This window comes from Engraulis encrasicolus, chromosome 17, assembly GCF_034702125.1.
Source record: "Engraulis encrasicolus isolate BLACKSEA-1 chromosome 17, IST_EnEncr_1.0, whole genome shotgun sequence".
Lineage (NCBI taxonomy): Eukaryota > Metazoa > Chordata > Actinopteri > Clupeiformes > Engraulidae > Engraulis > Engraulis encrasicolus.
The window spans coordinates 43,054,995-43,078,847 of record NC_085873.1 but is presented as its reverse complement, the minus strand read 5'-3'; the positions used below and the strand labels follow the sequence as shown (position 1 = coordinate 43,078,847).

General features: G+C 41.1%; 1 long non-coding RNA gene across 1 annotated transcript in view; it reads right to left on the bottom strand.

The window, feature by feature from the left end:
- The window catches only part of LOC134467501 (uncharacterized), a 5,192-nt gene extending 4,164 nt beyond the window's left edge, over positions 1-1,028 (bottom strand). The window contains exon 1 of the long non-coding RNA XR_010038581.1: positions 917-1,028. This is a non-coding gene — a long non-coding RNA (uncharacterized LOC134467501). The remainder of the gene's footprint in view (positions 1-916) is intronic.
- Between the last annotated feature and the right edge of the window lie 22,825 nt (positions 1,029-23,853).

Below are 23,853 nucleotides of genomic sequence, written 5' to 3'. Positions count from 1 at the left end.
TGCAGTATGTCAAAATATGTAGGCCTACCTTATGTTAAGAAAGCTGCTACGACATATGGAACTTGTCGGTAGGCCTATTTGGCAATTATTTATTTGAAAATCTGATATTGAAAAAGTTGCCTCACCAGCCATAAATCCCAGCGCACGTCACTGGCGCAGACTATGCGCTGAAATGAAATTATAGTGACATGATGACAAGCAAAACTATCTAACCTGTCACCTGTGCAATGTTACGGTTTTGCTATTTAACTTCTAGCTAGGCTTGGGATGTGAAATAAACAAACCCAGTCAGTCAGGCAAGTCACCTGACTCCGAAGTCCTGATTGGAAATTATGTTATGCCACCACAACTTCTACAAACAAATAGTATGTCAGCAAACAATCCACCACCACCAATGCCCTGGATTACTAAATGAGCTTGAAATTTACCTTCACCAACTTTTGTGTAAAGTCTGAGGTGCATGTAGCATGCTGAGGTGAATTAGTTAGCATAGACACGAACCAAGGATGTCTAAATAAAACAGATTTGCACCTGCTACTCTGCAGTAGAACTGATTAAGTCTACACTAAACCCAATGTACGTCAAAGAAACACAGTTTGCTTATATACTTACATACATTCATGTTAGAAGTTACTTACAGACCGACAGATGCCAGTCACTTTAATGGCATGTTTGATGGAGACACGATGCAATAATAGAGCTAGTCTTAGCATCATTACACTCAACATGTCTCGCTGACAGCGCTTAAAAAACAAAAAACAAAACTTGAGGCACATGCCACAATGTATTTGCCCGCCATATTATGGCTATTACTATGACCACAGTGTTATTTAAAAGTCAATGTAATTTGCTATGCAAACAAGTTTGTCAGTCATGTTGGTCAAACAACTGTAATAAAATGTTTCATTTTACTTACCTAAACATCAGCGCTCCAGCTCAGAGTACCGATAAGTACACCCGACTTCACAAGGAGATGGCCAAACAATGGCAACAGTAGATCAATCGATCGAGTTGATGTTCAAAGTTTATGAAAGTAATTTCAGGAGCAACACACAGATAGACAAGATTTCCCAGTCCAAGGCACGCACAGCCAAGTAGTCATGACGACGGCCCTCTTGCTCAGCGTGCGCCTGACTGAAAAGAATCCCAACTGTCAATCAAACCATCTTCTGATGCTCATTGGTCAATTTAACTTTTAATATCTCTCTAAAATAAAACTTCACCACAAAAAAAGACCACCCTGGTAAGTTGGAGAGCAAGGGGACCTACTAGTTGAGCGAAAAATGATCCCCCTGGAGTGGCATTTAAGGGAGATACAGGGTTTTATGTCTCTCATAGGAATGAATGGGATTTGGACATTTTTTGGTCTTTTTGGGTCCAACCTTGGCTCCAACTTGGCTTCAACAATGAAATAGAATTTTGGCCTCCATTCTATTTACTCTCAATGGTTGCAATTAACTTCACACAAACTCCAAAGAAAGTAATCTCTACAAAGAAATAATATAAACATCTGCCTGGAGCTGAAACACAGTAGCTTTCTTCCTTTGTCAGATTTAATAATCTCCGTGTATGTTTTTCTCTTTGTAAATATGTGCACATCTGGGTATGGAAATGTGTTTATTTGTGTGTGTGTGAAAGCTTGTACGAGCATCCGTCTGTATGCATTGTAACATTGTGTGTGTGTGTGTGCGCGTGTGCGTGTGTGTGTCGCATGTACAGTATGCATATGAGTGTCCTACAGGTCCTTCAAGCCAGATGTTGCAGCAAAAAGGTGTGTGTGTGTGTGTGTGTGTGTGTGTGTGTGTGTGTGTGTGTGTGTGTGTGTGTGGGTGCGTGTGTGTGTGTGTGTGTGTGTGTGTGTGTGTGCGTGTGTGCGTGCGTGTGTGTGTGTGTACGTGCGTCCCCCACTAGGGGCTCAGTGCTGAAGAGGGCGATGGAGAAAAGCTATAATGACTTTTCACGTCAATCAGTCGACACACAGTAGCCTGCACAAGCCCATCTGGCCGCCTGTGTGGGCGTATCTCATTGTGTCTGTGTGTGTCTATGTGTGCGTGCACGAGTGTGTGTGTGTGCATGAGTGCGTGGGTGTGTTTTTACAATGGTGAGTGCACTGTACCCCAGGTCAAAAAAATGTGTACTTAAGTGTACTTTAAATATATTTAATTTTCTGAAAGTATATTTTAAGTACACTCTATTTATCAAGTACAGTACTTAAGTATGGTATTTAAAATATACTTATAGTTTAGTGTATTTTAAATATATTTTAAAATCATTTGTATTATTAAAGTTATGTACTTAAATATAGTTTTATAAAATATACTGTTAGTGTATTGTATTTTAAATGTATTTTAAGTATATTTGTATTTTAAAAGTAATGTGCTAAGTGTAGTATTGTAAAATATACTATTAGTGTATTATATTTTAAGTGTATTTCAAGTATGTTTGTATTTTAAAAGTAATTTGCTAAAGTGTAGCATTATAAAGTATACTATTAGTGTATTATACTTTAAGTGTATTTTAAGTATCTTTGTATTTTAAAAGTTATATACTTAAGTGTAGTATTATAAAATACACTATTAGTGTATTGTATTTAAATGTATTGTAAGTACATTTGTATTTTAAAAGTAATGTGCTAAAGTGTAGTATTGTCAAATATACTATTACTATATTGTATTTTAAGTCTATTTTAAGTACATTTGTATTTTAAAAGTAATGTGCTAAAGTGTAGCATTATAAAGTATACTATTAGTGTATTATATTTTAAGTGTATTTTAAGTATCTTTGTATTTTAAAAGTTATGTACTTAAGTGTAGTATTATAAAATACACTATTAGTGTATTGTATTTAAATGTATTGTAAGTACATTTGTATTTTTAAAGTAATGTGCTTAAGTGTGGTACTGTTAAATATACTATTAGTATATTCAATTTTAAGTCTATTTTAAGTACATTTGTATTTTAAAAGTAATGTGTTAAAGTGTAGTATTATAAAATACACTATTAGTGTATTGTATTTACATGTATTGTATTTGAAAACATACTATTAGTGTAATATATTTTAAGTGTATTTATATTTTAAAAGTAATGTGCTAAAGTTTGGTATTAGAAAGAATATTTGAAACGTACTTAAAGTTAAGTATGATTTTAGTATATTAAGTACACTTGTACAAAGTTTGATTTTAGTACCAAAAAGTCAACTTAAAATGTGTTAAAGCTCTACTTAATTATATTTCAAGTGTATTTAAGTATACTATAAGTTGTCCCAAAATAACACAACTTAAGTATGTACTTCTGCAGCATGCTATAAAGTGCTTTCTTATGACCTTGAAATAGATTTGTAGCATACTTCAAATAGTTACAATTAACCACATGTTGAAGTACACATTAAACATCTTTTAAAGTGAATTAGTAAGTATATTTAAAATGTACTTACAGTTAAGTATGATTTTAGTATAAGTACACTTCTGCAAAGATTGATTTTAGTACCAAAAAGTCAGCTTAAAATGTGTTAAAGCTCTACTTAATCATACTTCAAGTGTATTTAAGTATACTATAATATAAGTTGTCCCAAAATAACATTCTTTAAATACACACTTTTGAAGTATATTTTAAATACAAAAATACATACTTATTAAGTATATTAAGTACACTTTTTTCACCTGGGTACTTTTTTTTAACCATCATTTTAGTGTATTTTAACCTAGGCTTATTTATTCATTATGCTTTGTAACATTAAATAACCTTCCACCTTCCATTTTGTTAATGTATTTTCATGGTAAAAACACCATATTGAAGAGCACAAACAGATCTTAAAAAGGCATGTAAGGCCTTACCTATTAAACTTTTAAGCACAATACTGAAGTCTGTACTTAAGTTGTGTTATTAGTTTATTAAGTGCACTTTAAGTGTACTTTTTGGTGCACAAATTAAACATGTAAAAGTGTCTTTAATTCGATAAAAGCATACCACCACCAATGATTTCTAAGTATTATTATTAAGTATATAAAAGTATACTTAAAGTGTACTACTCAAGACTATTACTTCAAGAACGTAATTGTGCCTGTTGTAGAACAGGTAGTTGTGGTCTAGTGGTTAGAGTACAGGTCTGTGGTTCAGTGAATTGTGGGTTCAAATCCTGGTTGAGGCAGTGGTTGTTGTCTGAAGTGAAGGTGAAAGGAAGGTTCATGTGGATGGCTGATGATTGTGAACAAGACAATGTACAATGGAAATGAGTAATTAGAGATTACATTGATGTTTTTTTCATATACTTTTGAAATATATTTAAAGTGTACTTAAAATAAATATATTTGAAATGTGCTTAAAGTAAAATCTACTTGTAGTATACTTAAAATACATTTAGAGTCAATACACTTAAAATGTACTTAAAGCGATTTTTGTGAATATATTTGAAATGTACTTAAAGTAAAGTATGCTTTAGTACATTAAGTGCACTTTTACAAAGTTTGATTTTAGTACAAAAAAGTAAACTTAAAATGTGTTTAAGCTCTACTTAATCATACTTCAAGTGTATTTAAGTGCACTATAAGTTGTCCCAAAATAACACAACTTAAGTATATACTTCTGCAGCATGCTATAAAGTACTTTCTTGTAACATTGAAATAGATTTCTAATGTACTTAAAATGCACTTATCTGCATGCTAAAGTACACATTAAACACATTTTAAAGTTATTTGGTTAGTATACTTACAATGTACTTAAAGTAAAGTATATTTTTAGTATATTAAGTACACTTGTACAAAGTTTGATTTTAGTACAAAAAAGTCAACTTAAAATGTAATTAAGCTCTACTTAATTATATTTCAAGTGTATTTAAGTATACTATAAGTTGTCCCAAAATAACACAACTTAAGAATGTACTTCTGCAGTATACTATAAAGTACTTTCTCATGACATTGAAATAGATTTCTAATGTACTTAAAATGCACTTATCCGCATGCTAAAGTACACATTAAACACATTTTAAAGTGACTTGGTTAGTATAATTATAATGTACTTAAAGTTAAATATATTTTTAGTATATTAAGTACACTTATACAAAGTTTGATTTTAGTACAAAAAAGTCAACTTAAAATATGTTTAAGCTCTACTTAATTATATTTCAAGTACATTTAAGTATACTATAAGTTGTCCCAAAATAACATTCTTTAAATACACACTTTTGAAGTACACTTTAAATACAATAAAACGTACTTATTAAGTATATATTAAGTACACTTTTTTTTTACTTGGGACAGTATGTCTGTGTTGGAGGATCGGTGGGTGTAAGCATTATATTTCCTTTTCCAGCCAATATTTGCATTGAACATTGCTATGTGTGTACTGTAGGTCCTATGTGTATGTGGGAGTGTGTGTGCATTTGTGTCCTTTTCAGAAGGTGAATTTCCATATTCCTATTCCTTCCCTATTCCTTCACAGGTGCCATGAAATGGGGCAGTTCTTGGTGCGCAATTGTCATGTATGCCCCCAGCAAAACCACCACCCCACACACAAAGAGGCCACACACACACACACACACACACACACACACACACACACACACACACACACACACACACACACACACACACACACACACACACACACACACACACACACACATACACACACACACACACACACACACTCACACACACAGACGCCTTCCTACTCATGCACTGAGAAGCATATAGACTTTTATACGGGACATAGCTTGTGTGTTAGATAATCATATTTGCTGTTTTACAAATAAGTCAATTGCTTCAACTGTGACAATTGAGACTTTGTGTTGATTTTGCTAACTTAGGTACAGTAGTTGTGAAATATGGGTGGTAGGGTTTAGAAATGAAATAATTAGAATTAGGATTGTGCTGGGAAAAACTGTTACTGTAAATAGTTGAATTCAATTAAAGTTAAATTTGAGTTAAATATATTTGAAGAGCTTCATTGCAAAATGATGTAGAGTATATCCATTTTGGAAAAATTACATTTTGGTATTGGCCATTGCACAACGGACTTTATGTAGGTTTATAAAGCCTGTTTTTAAATATTTGAATGGCAAGAATTCACACACAGATAGGACGTCTGAAAAGTCATTTCCAATAATAAGATGCAAGAGTCAAAAAATGGAGCTTACATCATTTGCAACAAAACTTATTTGAAAACACTTCTCAATAATATTCTGCACTTGGCCAAAGCAATATTGTGCACTTAACTTATTTAAAGAAAGAAAAACTTCTTCATTCAGTTTTTTTCCCTTGATTCTGTGGACAACCTTGAAGCACTGGCCTTCAGCTTCCTCCATTTGAGCCACATACTGTATCAATGTTGCATTCAGACAGCCCACTCCATCAGTTTCATCTGCACTGGATTTATTCGCCTGTCTCTGTCTCTGACTGCAATACCACAACATCGTTGTGCATTCCTCTGGGTGTAAACTATTTCCTTATGTATGTGTTCAGTGTGTGGAGGAGTCACAGAGTTACAGGGTTATGCTGTTGCCAGTGCTGCAGGTAATGTGTCAACAATGTGCTCTGCCAGGGCTGGAATGGGGGAGAAATAGGGCCCGGGCACTTTTGCCTTATAGAGCCCCCTCATAACTAGCGGCGCTAAACTGACTCACTGGTGGGCCTCACACCCTCAGGGGCCCCTATTTTCAGAAATGTGAAAACAAACAAAAAACCACTGAATATTTCTGAAAATACGGGTCCATGAGGGTGTGAGATCCACCGAGAAATGCCCGCTATGCCAGATGGCCAGTCAGGCCTTTGCTCTGCTGTTACACATGGCCACCTGCAACAAGCTAACAAAGCTGAGCCTCGTGCATACACCCACACACAACGACGGGAGCCACCAAGAAAATGGCAAATACAGACAGATGTATAGGCCTAAGAGATACACAAGGCTTTAGATTATTGGACCTTTTAAAATTCTGTCTGTTGGACGTCTTGTCAGTGTTTGAAAGTCAGCCCTCATATAATTATCCGATCACATACATACAATTATAATATTGTCAGCAATTATTAATAATAACTAAACGACATAAGCCCATGTTGTCAGTGTATAAAATGTCCCAGCTGGCTCTAATGATAGGTTGACAATTCCACAGCATGCCGAAACAAATGATGTGGCATGACAGGGTGACAAATGAAAAAGAATGAAATCACTTTATTAAAGCAGAAACAGCAGAAAACTTAACAAGACATAGTTAATGCCACTTTTAATAAACATAATTACAGTATGTTTCTATTCTACTGTAGTATGTCATATTCTACTCATTCTATTCTATTCTTTTCTGAGAGATCTCAAGGTTCAAGATGTCAAGGTGAGACAGATGTCAAGGTGTCCAAAACATGCATACAGATTTCTCAACTTCTGCTGACGGTGATGTACACACCTGAACCTGGAGGGAGAGAGAGAGAGAGAGAGACACAGAGAGAGAGAGAGAGAGAGAGAGAGAGAGAGAGAGAGAGAGAGAGAGAGAGAGAGAGAGAGAGAGAGAGAGAGAGAGAGAGAGAGAGAGAGAGAGAGAGAGAGAGAGAGGGCATCTGACCCTCTTCTACTCTGTTGACATGGAGAGACAAACTGAATGAGAGAAAGAGTGAGAGAAAGAGAGAGACAGAGATGCTTTGACCCTCTACTCCCTTGACATGGAGATGGAGAGAGAGAAACGGAATGAGAGAAAGAGAGTGAGATACATATAGAGAGAAATAGAGATAGAGAGACAGAGATGCTTTGACCTGTTCTTCCCTGTCTCTGGTGACACTGACTGATGCCTTCAGGAGATGGTTTCCAGCCATCCACGCACCTATCAATCAACCCCCGGAGAACAGAGGTTGCCAGGGGTTACGGGAGGCATCCTCCACTTCTGGACCGACTCCAGGTCGGAAGTTGCCAGAAGCTGTAAAGCAAGGCTTAAAGGGCATCCCGGCTAACACCAGGGAATTTTTAATTATTTAACAAGAGACCCGGATTGACCGGGGTTCACAGTCTCAGTCTCTGTGACACACACACACACACACACACACACACACACACACACACACACACACACACACACACACACACACACACACACACACACACTGTCAGTTTGCATTGGCCTTTAGTCTGACAGATTAATAGCAAAACACTAGCATGGAAATAAGACACAGCAATGCTTTTACACAGATGGCAGGTGTGTGTGTGTGTGTTTGTTTGTGTGTGTGTGAGAGAGAGAGAGAGAGAGAGAGAGAGAGAGAGAGAGAGAGAGAGAGAGAGATGAACTCTATTATAGGCTGTAGGCTGACAGATGATACTTTTTATATTCCATTCAAAGGCCAGTGGTCAGCAGCAGCCATGTCAGACATGTAATAGGCCTACACTTCAAAGGTTAGCTACCTCAGATCTACAGGAGCAGAGTAAAGATACAGCACAGTTCTGGACTGCATGAGAGTAGATATTTTACCCCACAGCCATCTCCATTTCCGGTGCAGACTGTAGCGAAGTAGGAGTAGAGTTGCCCAGCCAGGACTCGAATCCGGACCTTCTGTGATGGTAAACTGGGGCTGTGACAGTCAGAACGCAACCACAACCCCAGTGATGGTCACTCCATCACACAGACGTTGCAAAAACTGAATGACACATGAACAGGAAAAGGTTCATAATAGTACCTGTATGTGCCATGTCGAGCCAATACAATTCTGAAGCCATTCTTATAGATATAAACAGTGCACTGGTAGACACACTTTGCAACATTCCCAATGGTCATTTTACTAACTGGAGCCTTTTTTTCTCTAGGTCAAGATTGCATGATAAAAATGCAAATTACTCACTAAGGTGCTAACTTAAACTAGGCTACATTATTTATGATCTGATGGCTACACTGAAATGTGACATATGTTAGAGGGAAGCAACACTTTCCTTCTCAAATGTGTATTGTTTATTAGTTATGCCACATTGAGGGAGAGTGGGAGAAAGTGCTAAAGGCTCTTGTTATTTTCCTTTAAAAAAAAACAAAAAAACAATACCTCCACACAGCATCAATAGAAAACAGAGCTGCTTTCTGCCCCCATCTTGCGAAGTGCAATCAAATGGTGATGTTGATGTGGAAACCCATCTTTACATAGAGAACTAATAAAGTTTCAAAACAGTTTTAGCAGTGGTGTAGTCTACGTAGAATGCAGGTATATGGAGTATACCCACTTCTAAATTTTAGGGTCTTCAGTATACCCACTTAAAATTGATTGATCCATTATTTAGTATAGCATAAATATATACAGTATACCCACTTCAAAAATGCTGAAATATACAGTATACCCACTTCAAAAAAGTAGACTACACCGCTGAGTTTTAGTTTCCTCAAAACTCTGCAAGTACTGTACTGTATATAGGGGCTAAACTTCTTCCAACATATTTTTTTCTTGTCAGTATGTTTGCTATTTTACCTCAGGCTTTGTCCAGGATTCATGAGTACAACTGGAGCCTTTTTTTCTATAGGTCAAGATTTCATGATAAAAATGCAAATTACTCACCAAGGTGCTAACTTAAACTAGGCTACATTATGTATGATCTGATGGCTACACTGAAATGTGACATATGTCAGAGGCAAGCAACACTTTCCTTCTCAAATGTTTATTGTTTATTAGTTATGCCACATTGAGGGAAAGGCTCTTGTTATTTTCCTTTTTTTAAAACAATACCTCCACACAGCATCAATAGAAAACAGAGCTGCTTTCTGCCCCCATCTTGCGAAGTGCAACCAATGGGGATGTTGGTGTGGAAACCCATCTTTACATAGAGAACAAATAAAGTTTCAAAACAGTTTTAGTTTCCTCAAAACTCTGCAAGTATATAGGGGCCAAACTTCTTCCTATATATTTTTTCTTGTCAGTATGTTTGCTATTTTACCTCAGGCTTTGTCCAGGGTTCATGAGTAGAGTTTTGTGAAGAATCCATCCCCCTGTGTGAGTTTGTGTGTACGTATACGTGAATGTGTGTGTGCGTGTGTGTGTGTGTGTGTGAAGAAGGCAAGGGATGATGGGAACTGTCACCTGTCAATGTTTTATTTATTTATTCATCGTTGAATCTTTTTGAACAATTCTTCCAAGACAATGTGTGGGCTACATTGCCCTTGGAGAGCCAGGCTCAAGTCCGGCCTGGGTCATTTACCAACCCTACCCCATCTCTCTCTCTCTCTCATGGGGCGATCGCTACAAACAGACACGTGGCATACCTGGACCCAGCAGTGGGGAGGGGTTGTCCATTCTGTGGGGAGGAAGAGTCTTTAACTCATTTGTTTTTGCATTGTAAAAGGTTGGAGGGTCTTTTTCACTGGTTCAGGGAGGCTTTGGGAGGGTTTGGGGAGGGTTTCTCAGAGTCCCTTTTTATTAGTGGCCCTAAATACAGTGTCAAATTCAAGAGGGAGGTTTGTCTGGTTAATTTCCTACGAGGGGTGGCAAAGTTGGCTATTTGGCTGACCCGCAAAAAGAAAATGCTGAATCTTGACTCGGTAGACCCCTTGGAGAGTTTTCTGGGACTGGTCAAAAGTCGTATCAAGGTTGAGTTCATGTACTACCATTTGGTCAATGATGTAGGGACTTTTTCAAGCATTTGGTGTGTGTGGGGTTTGTTGTGTCGGGTTGGGGAGAGTGGGGAGCTGGTTATGAGGATATAAGGGGGTTGCAATGGATGTATTGTGAGAATGTACTATGAGTAAGCAGTGTTAAAATAAAGGCATTTTTAAATCTCTCTCTCTCTCTCTCTCTCTCTCCACGTTGTTTCTCTTCTTACTGTTCACTGTTGTATTAAAGGACCATTTCGGTTGTCTACAACATCCAGCTTTATTGTCCAAGCTACCCATGACTTAGCAATAGCGAAGACGCAAACATTTTTCATCCAACCCTGTGCTTGTGTGGCTTGCACGGACAGTTCGTATTGATGGCTTTCCCATGTGGGCAGAACTTTACATTGTGTTTTAAACGTCTTAACATGCAGCACAATTCACCCCAAAAATATGCAACATCAGCAGACACCTTACATACAACACAACTGTGGTGTGTATGACTCAAAAAGAGAGAATAAGTGTTTAAAACAATCTGTTAGTGCAAGCAGCCACATACCGATTATTAAATAAAATACATAAATAAAAGGAAAAAATGTCTATATACAGTATAACTAATAAAAGGACAGGGAAGATAATAGAGCAAATGCACTAAGGTCATATATGACTAAAAGCTTCTTTAAATGGGATATATTACATGGTAAATAAACAAAACGTGGTAATTTTGTTTGCTTGCTTGCTTTCCTTTTAATGTAGATTTTAATTAGGCGTTTGTCGATTCTCATAGTATGAGCCAGCCCCTCTGTGTGCCTTTCAGCATTGTTTGACGCTTTTGTCCTTTTTCTGTTTATTTATGCATTCATTCACATTGCCACCAGCACATTCACAGGCACACACACACACACACACACACACACACACACACACACACACACACACACACACACACACACAAATGCACACACACACACAGCTGTGGTGGAGTTGCCTTCATTAACACAGAGGTAAATGGGCTTAACTGTAATGGTCTGCCCAGCCGGAGGGCTCGGCTTAAAACAGGGGTAATTACCACAATGTTAAATCACACACACACACGCACACGCACACACACGAGCGAGCATGCATACACACACACACACACACACACACACACACACACACACACACACACACACACACACACACACAGGGGTAATTACCACAGTGGTGGTGTTAATGGAAAGGCTATTCATGAGAGTCACAGCACGGAGCAGGTGAACCTGTCTGTCCTTCACACAGGTGTGTGTGTGAGTGTGTGTGTGTGTGTGTGTGTGTGTGTGTGTGTGTGTGTGTGTGTGTGTGTGTGTGTGTGTGTGTGTGTGTGTGTGTGTGTGTACTGCACCATAGGTGGGACTGTCATCCATTCCGCCAGGTGTGTGTGTGTTGGATGCTCTCTGTCATACTCAAAGTACTGTACAGCTTCATGCCGAAACGCGTCAAAGTATTTTAATCACACATTTTAATTATAAAGAAGATGAGTGCCTTGGTATTTCTTGGCCAGGTAGGTCATGTGATATAAGTCAACTTAGACCATTGTTCTCATTGCCTGAGGAAGATCCCTCTGTTGGATCGAAACGTTGCCATATGTTTAAATGAAATAAAGTATTTTTGGAGTTAATACACAGTGTGCAGACCGCTTCACCACACTGCCTTGGTATTTCTAAAACTAAGCTAAGTTATGGACAGGACATTTACTCAATATACCGTAGTCCACCTTACACTACCAGCCAATGGCAGGGGAGCTATACTGCCGTGCAATACTAGAACGCAGTAACTCAAAATGGTCGAATTTTTTTTTATATCGGAAATCGGTTCTAAACTACCTCATTTGCCTTGTGTCCAAAAATGGTTTGAAAAATTTTGAAAGGGCAAAAATGACCCAAAAAAGGTTAAACAAAAACGCAGTAAGTCGGCGAGTTACTGCTGCACGTTCCAATGGGACTGGTTTGGGAGTAGACAGTAATACAAGCTAAGAACGCAGTAACTCCTGCAGTAACTCCATTTTGTGGCAGTAATACCAGCCAAGAACGCAGTAACTGTTTTTTGTGGCAAAAAGACACATACATGTTATTTTTTTGGGTTTTTTTTTGTGTGCATTAAATTTCTATCCTAAACAAGCATTACCAGGAAGTGTCAACACCAATTTACCGACAACACAGTTGTCGTGCCATATGGAAAACTTTGAAGCCTTTTTTCTCAGTTTGCCGTTTTCAGAGTTACTGCGTTCTAAGATTGTAGGGCAGTATAGAGTTCACATTGAGAAACACTACATTAGGGCGGTGGTGGCTCAGGTGGTAGGAGAGCCGTTCGGCAACCCAAAGGTTGCAGGTTCGAGCCCCACTCGGCCTGACTCCATCGTTGTGTCCTTGAGCAAGATACTTAACCCCAAGTTGCTCCTGGTGGCAGGGTGGTAGCCACGGCCACCGGTGTGTGAATGTGAGTGTGAATGGGTGAATGTGAGGCATACAATGTTAAAGCGCTTTGAGTGCTCGAAGGAGTTGAAAGGCGCTATATAAATGCAGTCCATTTACTTTAACGCATTTCAGCCTGTTGCTGCATATGCGCTGTTTGACCTTTGGAACCTGGAGCAACATATACGCTGCATTCAGACTCTTGAGATCTGAGATTTTTATTAAAATGTCGGTATGTTAGAGCCGAATCATCACATTCTCATGGAATATGACGCTCCTAGATTTTTCATGTTTTTATGTGCTTCGGAGGCTGAGATGTTTAGGTTTTAATAGGCGGAGGGCACCTTTTCCCAAAAAGGGCTTAAGAATTCAGCAGGCGTTTTTTGCAGGTACCTTAGGCTAAAATGGGTTACAGTAAGCGACCTTTTGAAAGGTGCAGAGTTATTATTATGGGTATAATATTCACAGTAGCTTGCTTATTTTTTTTCAGTCACGTGCAGGGACTGCGTATGCCACTGTCTCAGTCAGTCCTTCAGTCCAGTTGGTTTGTGGAGGGTTTGCACATGGCATACTGTGGGGTCCTCGATGGAGACGATGGCAGACACAGCACCTAATGGCTTTCCCCTTCTTCCATACTATTGTAGAGAACGCTGCGGAGATTCCATTTTGCTAATTGATGAAAGGAAGGAGGAATAATATGTGGAAAGAACGAAAAAATACTGAAATGCATAAAAGAAAAGGACAAAAAGGAGTGGAAAAGAGGAAATACTTGAAAGAGAGATGTCTTCTTCCCTTCATAACACCTTGAGATGAATATGGAGGTGAACTGTCTGATTATGCAGAACATCACATAAAGGTCAACATCATGATCCTATTTCACAGCTGATCCGGTGTGTGTGTGTGTGTGTGTGTGTGTGTGTGTGTGTCTGTATGAGAGAGAGAGTGAGTCTGTGTGTGCGCACACACACACACACACACACACACACACACACACACACGCACACACACACACACACACTTCACTCTCATTATCCCTCTCTCCCTCTGTCTCTGACTTGGGGGAGAGGTAAACAGGTTTTAAGATGGATTTTAAAGGTCAAGATTTACAAATCCATCAAACGTTATTAGGGATCGAGGGCTTCCCTATTCATGCCATGGGGATATGTAATTAAGATTGAGGTGCATGGAGGCAAATCAAAGATGTCTGAAAATGCCTTTCTTTCTTCATTCATGAGAATGTGCAAGTGTATGTGCATCCGCATCTGTGTGTGCGTGTCCATGTGCCGGTGTGTTTATGTGCGCGTGTGTCCGTGTGCGTCTGCGTCCATGTATGTGTGTGTGTGCTGGTGTGTTTATGTGCGTGTGTGTCCGTGTGCGTCTGCGTCCATGTATGTGTGTGTGTCCATCAGTGTGTGTACCTGTGTGTGTGTGTGTGTGTGTGTGTGTTTGTGTGCGTGTGTGTGTCGATGTGCATCTGCGTCTGTGTATGTGTGTGTGTCCATCAGTGTGTGTACCTGTGTGTGTGTGTGTGTGTGTGTGTGTGTGCGCGCGCGTGCGCTTGCACGTATGTGTGTGTGGTGGTTACTGTGCACCTGGCTGGCTGATGGTGGGAGAAAGACAGAAGGAGGGAAAGTGAGATGGATGATACTATACATGGATTTTGAATGTTTATCAACACGGTGTTATGAGGAGGGGTAAGACACTGGCAGCAAACCACGTGAGCTTATTTTTTGACCGACAGTGGTTTCCAACAATCAGAGGTTGAGTTGTGCGCAGTTAGTTTCACGCAGTCAGGTTATAAACAAATTTTAGAACCCATGTATACAGGCTTACGATGAGGGAGCACTACAGACTGGCATGCCAGGACACAATGCTGTGTGTGTGTGTGTGTGTGTGTGTGTGTGTGTACGATGAGGGAGCCCTACAGACTGGTAAGCCAGGAGACAAGGCTGTGTGAGTGTGTGTGTGTGAGAGAGAGAGAGAGAGAGAGAGATCAGTATTTAGGCTACATAACACATGTGGGCAGCAAATAGCATTAAGGATGTTACTGACTGGATCATTAAACTATATCAATCAGCAAAGTCTCCCTCTCTTCCATCTTTCTCTTTATTTCTTTCTCTGTCTGTCTGTCTGTCTGTCTCTCACACACACACACACACACACACACACACACACACACACACACACACACACACGCATGCACGCACACACACCAGTGCTATCCCCCATACTCCTCCATGACCAGACCCGTAGCCAGAACACAATCTTAGGGCGGGCTTATGAAATCTATAGGGGGCACCACTTATTTTTGATTATTTTACTATTCACGCAGCCCTGATCCCTTGCAACAATCATTACCTATATATTAAGCATGAGCTGACCAGCGTGTGCTCTCTCTGAAACGCACACACACATGAGTGCCAAATAATTAGATCACACGCAACATCTCGAACTAAACAAACAAAAACACTACGACGGCTACATTTCATAGCAACCAACACAAGGGTAGCTCATTGACAACACACACACCATCACATAACCATGCCGAAAATGCTCAACCAGCCAAGCCAACAATGGTCTACACAACAAAAGCAGGTAAGATGTTAACTGAACTTTAAACTTGCTTGCATCATGTCATTTGGAATCCAAAGCAACCAACAGAGGCATAGACCTATAGCATTTGTACCAGCTGCCATCACACACACACACACACACACACACACACACACAGTAACTTACTAGTGTCAGTAGAGCTGTATGCGGCGCTTCTCCGAGCTGAACCTCCTCATCAGCGCATCCTTCCACTCGGACTTGAATTTGTATGTAAGGTCCTTCTCAAACGCCAGCTGGATGAGCTAGGCCTTGCGTTTATGCAGCATACTTCGTCAATGTTCTGAGAACACGTTTTTGAGGGTGGAAAACGAGTTTTCACACATTGCCGTGGAAGATCCTAAAGTTAGGACAAGGGTGTAGGCTGTGACAACAGTCGGCATAGCCTGGAGTCCACCGTTGAATGTGCTGAGAACGTTTGCTATTGTCCATTTTCCATCTTCGGGGGGAACTGGGGTATCCATCACTTTCTTCATCAGGAACTCACGAGCTACAGTATATTCTGCTTCGACCACATCCGTTCCAGCTAATGCCAGCAGAGGAGTTACCCTTGATGGGTCAAGAAAAGTATCTTCGGTCTCTGGGTTCAAAGAAGCCAGTGCGCCAATGAGCACGCTACTGCGCTCCCCAAAACGTGCATCCATCTCTCCTTGCACAGCATCAATAACGCTGTAAAACAATCGCTTGAATTCGGTCTTTTCGTCTATGTCACTTTGAGTCTGTCCAACGTTTTTTTCAACTGCATAGTCATTGAGCCTCTTGTTAACTGTGCGTCTTCTCTTGCTTGGGCCCGGCACAGCGTCAGCCTGGCCCTGGGTGGCCGTGGCTGAAGGAGCACAGATATTCCACAGGGCAGAAAACTCGCTCTCTGTGCGCGGTTTCTTCACACAGTCTGAAGCACTGTTTACAAGTGTAACCGCGGTGAATAAGTCGGTATAAGTCGGCTTGTAGCAGTCTGTTGGGTGGCTTGAAAAGTAACAACAGCTTCATAACCAGGTGTGCGATGAAACGAAAACTTTGGTGTGTGATGGCACGAAGCAAGCCCGTCGCCTCAACGCGCACATCTGCTCCTCTAGGGCCGCTTCTGTTTTCCACGTCGCTCAGTAATGACAAAATGTCGTCAAAACTGCTCACCAAGACCTTGACTGTGGCCAAGTGACCGGTCCATCTCTGGTCTAAAAGCCTCTTCAGGGTCTCACCCTTGTACATCACAGCAATTGTGGGCTTCCTAATGAAGTTGTACAGCATGTTGCAAAGTTTAAAAAAAATCTTCGACTGCCGCTTCACTTGACATGGCATGAATAACCACCAAATGCAACTGGTGATTAAAGCAATGTATGTAGGGGATGTGACGTTCGAGCTTGTTTTGCAGTAATTTCTGCACGCCCCGTGCCTGCCCGACAACAGCGACGCGCCATCATATACCTGGCTCAGGATTTTGTTGGTGCTGAGTCCGGCGCTGGTCAGCTCGTCGATGATGACGTTTGTCAGGGCTTCTGCATCTCCTTTCTCCGATGTGGCCATGGTTAAGAGGCGCTCGCACACACTGTAGTTCTTGTCCACAAAACGTAGAACAATGGATATATTTTCTTGCCCCAAGGGATCTCGTGTTCCATCCACTTTAATTGTATACCAGCTATCGCCGATTTCTCTCACTATCTCCTCTGTCACAAGTTTGCTCATTAATTCGATTATCTCGTTCTGTATTTGTGGGCTGGTATAGCAGGCATTCTGGGGGATTGTTTTTACGGTCCGTGTCAACTCTGGGTCTTTGTGCATGGAGTATTCGAAAAGGGACAAGAACAGCCCCATGGAAGTAATGTTGTTGGCATCTAGCACATTAGCAAAGCCAGCATCATCATCGCCACGTAAAGGCAGTTGATTGGCGACTAAAAACTCCAGCACGTCTATTATGGCCGATATGTAGAGCCTGTTGCAAGCCAGATGTTCAGAATTTTTAAGAGTTGAAATCTCTTTGCCGGTTTCTTTGCGTTTTTCGGAATCATGCCACATTGCTTCACACACTAAATGCTCCTTGGAAGCTGCATGCTTGTTCAAGCCTTTGCCCGTCTCGATAGCATGCTTCCAATCAACAAATCCTTTAACAGAGAATGTTGTGTCTGAGGATAGGCCTACAGATTTGAACCTTCTGCAAGGGTAACAAAAGGCGGCATCCTTCTCAACAGAATATTCAAGCCAATCCCTGTTCACATACCAGCCGGTAGAAAATGAACGTTTTTTCAAACCAAACATTCTCACAGGATATTTTTGCAAAGACACCTGGTTTGGTTTATCCGTGCCTAGGTCTTTCACAGATCCATCAGGGCCAGCTCCGATAGTTGACCTGCTAGTGCTAGGCTCTTCTTGGTGGCTGCAGCTGGCATGCTCAGAATCCAGGGGAGTAGAACTTGCTCCAGAGTTCTCGTTACCACCGACATCATCTCTTGGTTTATCCGAAGTCCCCGATGTTGGGTTTTTAAACCACTTACGTATATCCATATTTAGATTAAGAAAGCACATAGGCTACACTGACTGACATGTCTGCTCGCATATGACCCTCAATTCCTTTCCCGCCGCTATGCGTTAACTGGTTGCTGAGCAACACTGACGCTAAGACAAACTTTCCAACAACTCACACGGTTTTGATCAATTCAATTTCGTGATGCTAATGCAACACTATACGTTTTGACCCAAAACAAGTACAATGCAATGAAATTATCGGTAGGATTTTATTTATTTATTTATCTGAGATCTGTGACTGTGATCTGGCTTGGGTGGGTGCGCCAGGGCGGGCCCAAGCGTATCAGTGGGCGGGCAGGCCCGGCCCCCTAAGGCCCGCCCATGGCTACGGGTGTGTCCATGACTGAGGTACCGCCCCAACGCACTGCTCCCTTTCGGGCGACATTGGTGGCTGCCCCTTTGCACTGGTGAGGCATGAATGCAATTTCGTTGTCTGCAGTGAGTACTTGTGTGCTTTGGAGTGCTGTGTCACAATGACAATGGGAGTTGGAGTTTCCCAGTTGGGCTTTCACTTTCACTATATCTTACTTGGGCAGACACCTGATGATTCTGAAAAAATTAGCACCAAAGTCTAGATACGCACAGTAAAGCTTGCACTGTGTGTGTGTGTGTGTGTGTGTGTGTGTATGTGTGGTGGAAAAGGCCAATTAATCTTCCGTGCCTGGTGACAGTGACCCCGGTGACAGGTATGTGATGAGACGAGGACCTCAATCTGGTCGCCGTGGAGATGAGATAAGCTGCGTGGTCACTGTGGAGGTGAAGTAATCAGAGACCGATGAAGACCTCTCAAAGTGCTGAAGTAGCAGAGAGAGAGAGAGAGAGAGAGAGAGAGAGAGAGAGAGAGAGAGAGGATGATGAGGAAGAGGATGTTTTTCAGGTTCCAACACAGTGACACACACACACACACACACACACTCAATAAGGAGCACAAGTGCCAGGCTCTCTACTGTCCTTTATCAGCCACAGTACGTACACACGCATGCACTTTGTGTGTGTGTGTGTGTGTGTGAGAGAGAGAGAGAGAGAGAGAGAGAGAGAGAGAGAGAGAGAGAGAGAGAGAGAGAGAGAGAGAGAGAGAGAGCGAGAGAGAGAATTAATGTGCCTGTGTGAGAAAAGGTGTATGCCAGAGATCTGTATACTGTAAATACACACGTGAACACACACACACACACACTTAGACACACTGAATTTCTGTGTGAAATTTGGTAATTTCACACTGTGTGAATTTACCCCTGGGCATCAATAAAGTTACTCTACTCTTACTCTAGTCTACACTCGCACTCACTAGGGGTGTAATGGTGTACAAAAATCACGGTTCGGTACGTACCTCGGCTTTTTGGGTTACGGTTCGGTACATTTTCGGTACAGTATATGGGAACAAAATAGAAAACCATTTTCTTCCTCAGCACGTTGTTAATTTCACCAAAAAATTGTCAAAATACAAACGAAAAAAAGGAAATACATTCAACCTGCTACTTTGGGTCGGAGATTTCATCAGTGTAAGAAATAGTACTTTCTCCTCAAGGTTTCACAAAGACCAAGCCTCTACACCTGTTTTTTCTTGCATTCTCTCTCAGGGCTCTGCACGATCCTCTACATGTAGTAGCAGCATAATGTAAAAACATGAACAGAGTAGCCTTTTACTCAACCTTTCGGTACTCGGTACAGCACTGTTCGATTCGGTACAGGTCTTTTCGGTACGATACGTCGGTTCGGTTCGATATCGTTACACCCCTAGTATTCACCCACACTATAACACTCGTATTCTCAGTATATCCAAAGTGCAGAAGGAGATACTGTAAAATGACTTAGAAAAAATAGAACATACACCATAAAATCAAAGTGCTTTGACATTTGTCTAATATTCGACACTATATGTGAAAATACTGTAGTTCTGTAGCAGGAGCCAAGTTGGGTTAATGTCAAAATGTCGAAGCAGTAGGTTTACTAATTGTCCCAGGGATGGCCTGGCACCTTCAGCACTTAATTGGCAATTGTTTTAAGCGCGTGCGCGCGCGCACACACACAGACACACACACCACACACACACAGTAATAATAACCAGTTGGTTTGCTGACATTTTATATTCTCAGGACATCCAACGGTCAGCATGATAAAGCTTTGAAAAAATACACTGTAAAATGGCTTAAGAGCAAAAGAAAATAAACACACCATAAAATCAAAGTGCTTTGACATTTAACCGTTATGTTCTGCTAAAATGGACACTAAATATGAAAATGTTTCCACAGTAGGATCCAAGTTGGGTTAACAATGTGAAATGATGTCAAAGCAGAAGGTCATTAATGAGGATGGCCTGACACCTCCTTAACCCGTTAGCAGTTAATTGGCGATTGGTTTAAATGCACTCTTAAGTCATGGTGTTGGCAGGTCATAAGCCTCTTCCTCTGAGGCGTACATTAGGTGGTTTTAAGTCAAGTTGGTGAAGCCAATTTCTAAGGCTCCAACTTGTTGACCTAAAGGAGTATGCCACTATTTTGGGGCTTAATGCAGTTAAGCTGGGCTGGGGTTTATAAAGGTGGTAAAGTGTCTTATTTTTCATGTTAAGCGTTGTCTTGCTTTAAGAGAAGTTAAAAGAGGGAATATGTCGCTAAGCTAGTGAAAGTCAATGGATCCGTGTAGCATTGTAGCATGCTACACGGATGCATTGATTTTCACCAGCTTAGCGACATGCCCGGGTTCGACTACAGTGTTTAGTTTTACCAGTAGGGCAGAAGATTTCGACCTGTACTCACTAGCATGCTGCTAATGTTTATGGATTTGGCCTCATAAATTGAGCTTGCTGACCTAGTATACAATGATCTAAGGTAGGGTCGCAAATATTTCTGGCCAAAAAAATACAAGGAGAAAATATTATGATTGTAGGGCGCTCCATTGACACCCATTCATCTTTCAGTTCACAACTAGTGGCAGTAGCCATCGGTGACCACTAGCAAGTGAACCCCCTCTGGTCTCGTTCTTCACTGACTGTACCATTGCAATAAGGTTAAACCTACTCGAAAATATAGACCCTATATAAAAATGGGGTGTGAGCCAGTGTGGCAGCGGCCCACTTGACTTCTGATGCCCCAAACTAAATCTCATCACAAGGCCTCAGCACGGACCCCTGTGTGTGTGTGTGTGTGTGTGCGCGCACTATTTATGTGTGTGTGTGTGTGTCCAGGCCCATATGGAAGTTGCTGAGCTAAATCTGTCTGAAATCTGTTTTGGGGTCTAACTGGGGCTCCTGCTTAATGTTGCGTAGTGCTCAGGAGACCTTTAGAAGACACGGACTGCATTCCGAACAGTGTGTGTGTGTATGTATGTGTGTGTGTGTGTGCAGGGCTGCTGAAAGCTTTTTCCAGGCCCAGGACAAAGTCATCTGAAAGGGCCCCCCATCCAATAACTACAATGTAATGAGGAACCAATTTTGGGCCCCCTTTCTCCCTGGGGCTGGGACAACAGACCCATTTGTCCCCCCTGTCGGCTTCACACTGTGTGTGTGTGTGTGTGTGTGTGTGTGTGTTATTCCCTACATTAAGAACTTCCACATCTCGCCATTAGCCCAAAATACTTTGCTAATGAGCTACCGCAGTGTGTGTGGTAATTAGTGTGCTGCACTGATGGAGTTGGAAGGCCTTTGACAGGATCCTTTGTCTCTGCTGCCGTGGAAACGAAAGGCCTTCATTACCACTCTCCAATGGACCTTCCTGTCTTTCACATCACCTCAGACACCTTCAAACACTTGACATTTCAGGGTGTTCAAATCATGTACAAGACATGGACTTAGACATACATTCGACCAAAGAACGTAGAATGGATAAGAAGGCTCTCATGCTGGAAAGTGCATTGGCCTCGGTGTAGTATGGGGACGTAGCCTTGGGACGGGCAGTGGGTGAAACACCATGATGGGTGTGAAAAAGGCAACCTGCTTTTTCACCGTTGGCCACCACTCCCTCCCCAACTACAACAGGTACACTGACAAACATTTCCAAACTCACTCGCGACTACCGGCACACACGCCATTGGCGCAACGCGGATATGTGTTCATTCATACACTCACATTAGCATCATACATTTGCTGTTATTTACTCGGTTCCTCCATAGTGACTTTGCATGCATTTCCACCGCATATTTCCAACACTTTGCAGTTGCATTCCCCACGCCATGACAAACACTGACAGCACCAATTCCTTGTCCCCCACCTTCTGTGTTCCCCCAGGAAACCTGAGCTGACGGTGCCAGAAAACTTTTAATGTTTGTTTTGAACTTGGGGAAATGGACAATTGGGGCAGTGGGATGTTAAATTTCTGATGATTTTAAACCTGTAAAGTATTCCAAATGTATATAATGTTGTCAAATGAAAAAAGGAAAAAAAAACGATTTTATTGTCTTGTGCCAGGTGGCAATTGATGTAGTTTTTAACAAGGTAACCACTTGGGTTAATTGAATGTAATTTTGGCGCCAAACACCACCTGACCAGGTAATTAGTAGTCCTTTAACTAGGGAGTGTTTTTGCCACTCTTGAGAGAGAGATGGAGGAGGAAGGTTGGTGTTTGTGCTGCTGCTGAGGTTTGAATCTTTGAACTTTAACTATTTATTAGCCGGTCCTGAACAACCCTCTGGTTGATTTTTGTTTTCTTCATTTTGAAAGTCTTTTGTTTGTCACATTTTGCGCACTTGTAAATAAAGCCTCACCAGCACAATTTCTTCATCTGGTTGCCGCCTCTGTCAAAGTCTCCTTCAACCTCTGTGTGCCTTGGCGCTAAAATCCCGTTGTGAGAGTGGAACCCCAAGTCCACTTTTTCACAATGGGTAAAAAGGGGATGCTCGAGTCATTCAATCTTCAGTTTGTGGCCAAATTAACTGCAGCTGTCGCTCAGCATCAATTGTGAGGGATAAATGGGGACAGCTGACAAAACTTCCCGTTGTCCTATGACCTGATCCACCTGAATGTCACGGAGGCGTGCGTTCAGTCCACAGACAGCACACAAGGGACAATTTTGTGCTGGTTATTAATCGTAATGAGATTTAAATGTCAAAATGTATGACTTTCATGTGCACACACATGCACATACCCTTGCCAGTTCCAGGCCAAATGTGTAGGCACACCTTCTATTGCAGTCATTCAGGAATTTTCCTTCAACTAAAAAAGTGGGATATACATATATATATATATATATACATAAGAATATTTTGTTCTTACATGCCCTCTCACATGCTTCATGATTTTGTAATTATTTCTCTAACTGATTAAATGATTATCAGTGGAAAAAAGTGATTCACTTCACTGGTTGATTTAAGGATGCAGGGACAGCGGCAGAGTCCCCCATCACCAACCAACCCGTAAAATAAAACCCACCCCGTTGTTATTAATATCAGTAATCTGTTCGACAGTCTGGCCGAACAACCATCTGGGGTAATTGGAAAAATCACCCAACAAGGGTGGCCCCATCCAAATTGAAGTGGCATTTTTAACACTCGACAGAGAAATTGCTTTTGTTCAATTAAATCTGCACAAAATAAGGCTTCCGAGTTATTAGGCATGAGGTTTATGGGCCCTGTGATGAAGTGCGTGGGGCGTAAATAGTGACAGCGGGAGATGAAAATGGAGAGAGAGAGAGAGAGAGAGAGAGAGACGGAAACCTGTGAAATCTGCTTAATTCTGATACTGAGTCCGAGGTGTGCACTTGGATGACATAAAAACATTAGTGGCAATAACATTGTTATCTGGACTAAT